Consider the following 5,000-nt stretch of genomic DNA (forward strand, 5'->3'; position numbering starts at 1 on the left):
CCCTTTGACTAGTAACCAAAAGTCCAAATCATAGTCTCTGCTGCACCAATTCAACTGATATAAATACTAGTGTAGAACATTGAATAGAAACCGTGTCTATTCCTCGTTTAGTGAGATCAAATAATAAATCTAATGCAGGATCTAGGAAAAATCTAATTGTTATTAAAACAGAAAATGTTGCTATTAGTAAACAAAAACTATTTCTAAAGTTAGGTCTTCTAAACATTAGATCACTCATACCTAAGGCAGTTATTGTAAATGAAATACAGATAATAGCTTCGATGTACTTTGCCTTACTGAAACCTGGCTTAAACCAAATGATTATTTCGGTATTAATGAGTCTACTCCTCCTGGATACTGTTATAAGCATGAGCCCCGTCTGATTGGTCGTGGCGGAGGTGTTGCAACAATCTATAGAGATATTCTCAATGTTACTCAGAAAACAGGTTATAAGTTTATTTCATTTGAAGTACTTGTACTAAATGTTACGCTCTTAGATGTTAGAAAAACATCCCTATTATCTCTAGCCTTGGCTACCGTATATAGACCGCCAGGGCCTTACGCTGATTTCCTAAAAGAGTTTGCAGATTTTCTCTCAGACCTATTAGTCAATGTCGATAAAGCATTAATTGTTGGAGATTTTAACATACACGTAGATAATCCAAATGATGCGTTAGGAGCTGCGTTTACAGATTTATTAAATTCATTTGGGGTCAAGCAAAACGTCACCGGACCAACTCATCGTCTTAATCATACACTCGATTTAATTATATCACATGGAACCGATCCAACCGATATAGATATCATTCCACAAAGTGATGAAGTCACTGATCACTACATGGTAACTTGCATATTACGTACCAGAGGTGGGACAAAGTCATTGTTATGCAAGTCACAAGTAAGTCTCAAGTCTTTGCCCTCGAGTCCCGAGTCAAGTCGAGTCAAAGATGAGGCAAGTCCCGAGTCGAGTCAAAAGTCAAAGCCAACAAGTCTCAAGTCGAGTCCAAAGTCCTACCATTTTAGTTTCGAGTCATTTCAAGTCCTTTTACCACAGAAATAAAATTTATACAAATCATGTACGTCTGTAAGATTTGTATTTATTTAAACCTCTTTTTATACAATGACATTAATCAAATACAGTAAAAAACAGAAAATTTAATTTTCACAAAAAATGCTTGTATTTCAACAGCATATTGCACTAGAACAATGCACAGCATGCAGCTTCAGTCCTGTATTGTATTAACCTCATATTGCAAAACAGTTTAACTTTCAAATAGACATGGGTCGTTTTAGCCTAAACCTTTTTAAACATGTCATCAATAAAATCCTCACTCCTCAAAATTATCACTTCTGAAAAACTGGACCAACCTGATAATATAATTGGAATGCGTGTTGCAGTGTGTATGCGGTGCCATAGTGCTTTCACATATGCTGCGTTTGCAGTGCGTGATCCGCGGCTGTACCACAAACACATAGGCCTACTCACTATTTGTATTTCAAATCCAGAAGTTATTAGCATCTTTTATTTAAAAAAAAAATTGTCAGCATTGCGATTCTCTTTGTACACACGTATACACTCTTTAATAGACGTATTCACGTTTAAATACAATTTAAACAACGTATTATTTAATGCATTACTCTTATATAATTATATATTAAGTTGCTCAAGCAAGTGGTAAAATATTTAACCATGTACTTATATTAAAATCGCATAGCCTACATTTTAAATTAAAACTTAAAATTGACAAAAACAGCAGACTCATACTCTTTCTTTTGCATAATTTGAATCTTTATACAATAAATCTCGCATGTCACAAAGAACTTGTTTTTCCACCTCCACGAATGAGACGAGTGTTGCCTTGTTGAAATATGTATTTTCCCTTGATTTAGGCTACCCCGGTCTTACGTCTCAGCATTGCGATTCTCTTTGTACACATATACACTCTTTAATAGACGTATGCACGTTTAAACACAATTTAAACAACGTAGGCCTATTATTCAATGCATTACTTCTACTTATATTAAGTTCCTAAAGCAAGTGGTCAAATATTTAACCATGTAGGCTACTTGTATAAAAAAACAGCCGACTCTCATGTCTTTTATTTAATACAATAAATCTCGCATGTCACAAGGAACATGTTTTTCCACCTCCACGAATGAGACGAGTGTCGTTCATTATGTCGCCTTGTTGAGGTAAATTGTAGTTTTCCTTGCTTTACCCTGGTCTTAAAGTGAAAATAGTATTTAATTAAATACATTTATGGTGAGATTACTACATTTTATTTAATTAATCGCGTTTATGGTGAAATTACTAAATTTTTAGGTCAATCTGTGTTCATTTTGACCACGAAACATGCGCTGTCACTTTAATTCAGCGCGTGCAGCACATGTGCAGCACAGCAGAAATAGACTCGGTGCGGAAACGATCGCGGCTCTGCTGTATACGCACCGCACCTGGAACGGATCGACGGACTGCAACCGCGTGCAGTGTGAAAGCTCTAACCTGTTAACATGGGTACGGAAAAAAATACGCACCGCTGGCGCATACGCACTGCAAACGGAGTTTGTGTGAAACGGGCGTTAGATGCTGTCGAATCAAAACAACGTGGGACTACAGTGATTGGATGTCGTGCAGGCAGCGCGCGCGCTCGCTGCATGCATACAGCTGGTGCACATTTTTTTCACAGATGCAGATAAACTGAGAGCGGCGCGGCCGTGTGGACATTTTTTTCCCCAGTTTTCATGGGAAGTAGCAAGTCTTCTCGAGTCAAAAGGCGCAAGTCCAAGTGAAGTCACGAGTCATTGATGTTAAAGTCCAAGTCGAGTTGCAAGTCTTTGTACATTTTGTCGAGTCGAGTCTGAAGTCATCAAATTCATGACTCGAGTCTGACTCGAGTCCAAGTCACATGACTCGAGTCCACACCTCTGTTACGTACTGCTGTAATATGTCATGCAGCGCCGCGTTATCGACCAGGCAGAACAATCCTTCCATCCACCATAGATAATTTCTCAAATTGCTTATCTAATCTGTCTCAGCTGCTGCCTGAACCCAAACAAACAGATGAACTAGAAGAACTAACTAGCACTATGAGCACCATTCTCTCTAGAACATTGGATGTGGTTGCACCTATTAAATTAAAAAAGGTCAGAGAGAAAAATAAAGCACCATGGTATAACAATACTACGCATGTTTTAAAGAGAGAAACGCGTATTTTAGAGCGTAAATGGAAACAAACTAATTTAGAGGTCTTTAGAATCGCGTGGAAAGACAGTATGTCACGTTATAAAAAGGCCCTAAAAGCGGCCAGGGCTGAGCACCTCCGCAAACTAATAGAAAACAACCAAAATAATCCAAGGTTTTTATTTAACACCGTGGCTAAACTAACAAATAAACAGACGTCACCCGAACAAAATATCCCGTTACAGTTCAGTAGTAATGATTTCATGAACTTCTTCACTGAGAAAATAGAAAGCATCAGAACCACAATTGTAAACGTTCAATCTTCAATCGCGCCTTATAATTCAGCTTCAATTATCACCCCGCAAGAACAATTACAGTGCTTTACAACTATAGAACAAAAAGAGTTAAATAAACTTATCACTTCATCTAAAACAACAACATGTTTATTAGATCCTATACCAACTAAACTACTGAAAGAAGTGTTACCTGTAGTGGAAGAGCCTCTCCTCAATATTATTAACTCGTCTTTATCTTTAGGTCATGTTCCAAGAACATTTAAACTGGCAGTTATAAAACCTCTCATTAAGAAACCACAATTAGATCATAATAATCTAGCAAATTATAGACCCATTTCAAATCTTCCATTTATGTCTAAAATATTAGAAAAAGTGGTGTCCGCTCAACTGGGCTCTTTCTTGCAACAAAATGATATCTATGAAAAGTTTCAGTCTGGATTCAGACCGCACCATAGCACTGAAACTGCGCTCGTTAAAATCACAAATGATTTACTTTTAGCTTCTGACCAAGGCTGTATCTCAATACTAGTTTTACTTGATCTTAGTGCTGCGTTCGATACTATAGATCATACATTACTCTTAGATCGACTACAAAATGATACTGGTGTTCAAGGACAAGCACTAAGCTGGTTCAAATCATACCTATCTGACCGCTACCATTTTGTCTATTTAAATGGAGAAAAATCGATCATAACTCCAGTAAACTATGGAGTGCCGCAGGGATCTGTGTTAGGCCCTCTGTTATTCTCAATATATATGATGCCACTTGGAAATATTATAAGGAAACATGGAATTAGTTTCCATTGTTATGCTGATGACACTCAAATATATATTTCATCACGGCCGGATGAAAACGCTAAATTTTCCAAATTGACAGAGTGTGTTAAAGATATAAAAGATTGGATGACGCGTAATTTTCTTTTATTAAATCCAGACAAGACAGAGGTAATACTTATCGGTTCAAAAAACCGCCCACAAAACCTCGCACAATACAACTTTAACATCATAGGATGTCCTGTTACTTTATCCTCTACAGTAAAAGACCTGGGTGTTATACTCGATTGCAACCTGTCTTTTGAAAATCATATTTCATATGTTACAAAAACAGCCTTTTTCCACCTTAGAAACATTGCTAAGCTACGTAATATGCTATCAGTTTCTGATGCAGAAAAGTTAGTTCATGCATTAATGACCTCGAGACTGGATTACTGTAATGCTTTATTAGCTGGTTGTCCTGCATCCTCAATAAACAAGCTACAGTTAGTCCAAAATGCCGCCGCTAGAGTTCTTACGAGATCAAGAAAATATGATCATATAACACAGATTTTATCATCACTGCATTGGTTACCTATAAAGTTCCGTATTAATTACAAGGTATTGCTACTGACTTATAAAGCCCTAAACGGCTTAGCTCCAGTCTATTTAACGGATCTTCTATCGCCCTATAATCCATCGCGCTCTTTAAGATAACTAAATTCAAGGCTTTTGGTCATACCTAGGATATTCAGAACCACCAAAGGAGG

General features: G+C 37.2%; 1 protein-coding gene across 1 annotated transcript in view; it reads left to right on the top strand.

Moving 5' to 3' along the window:
- LOC309481073 (kinesin-like protein KIF1C) overlaps positions 1-5,000 on the top strand; it is a 52,429-nt gene that overhangs the window by 40,843 nt on the left and 6,586 nt on the right. The gene's annotated exons all lie outside the window — the stretch shown is intronic.

The sequence above is a fragment of the Leuciscus leuciscus genome, assembly GCF_965113295.1.
Source record: "Leuciscus leuciscus genome assembly, chromosome: 18".
Classification (NCBI taxonomy): Eukaryota; Metazoa; Chordata; class Actinopteri; order Cypriniformes; family Leuciscidae; genus Leuciscus; species Leuciscus leuciscus.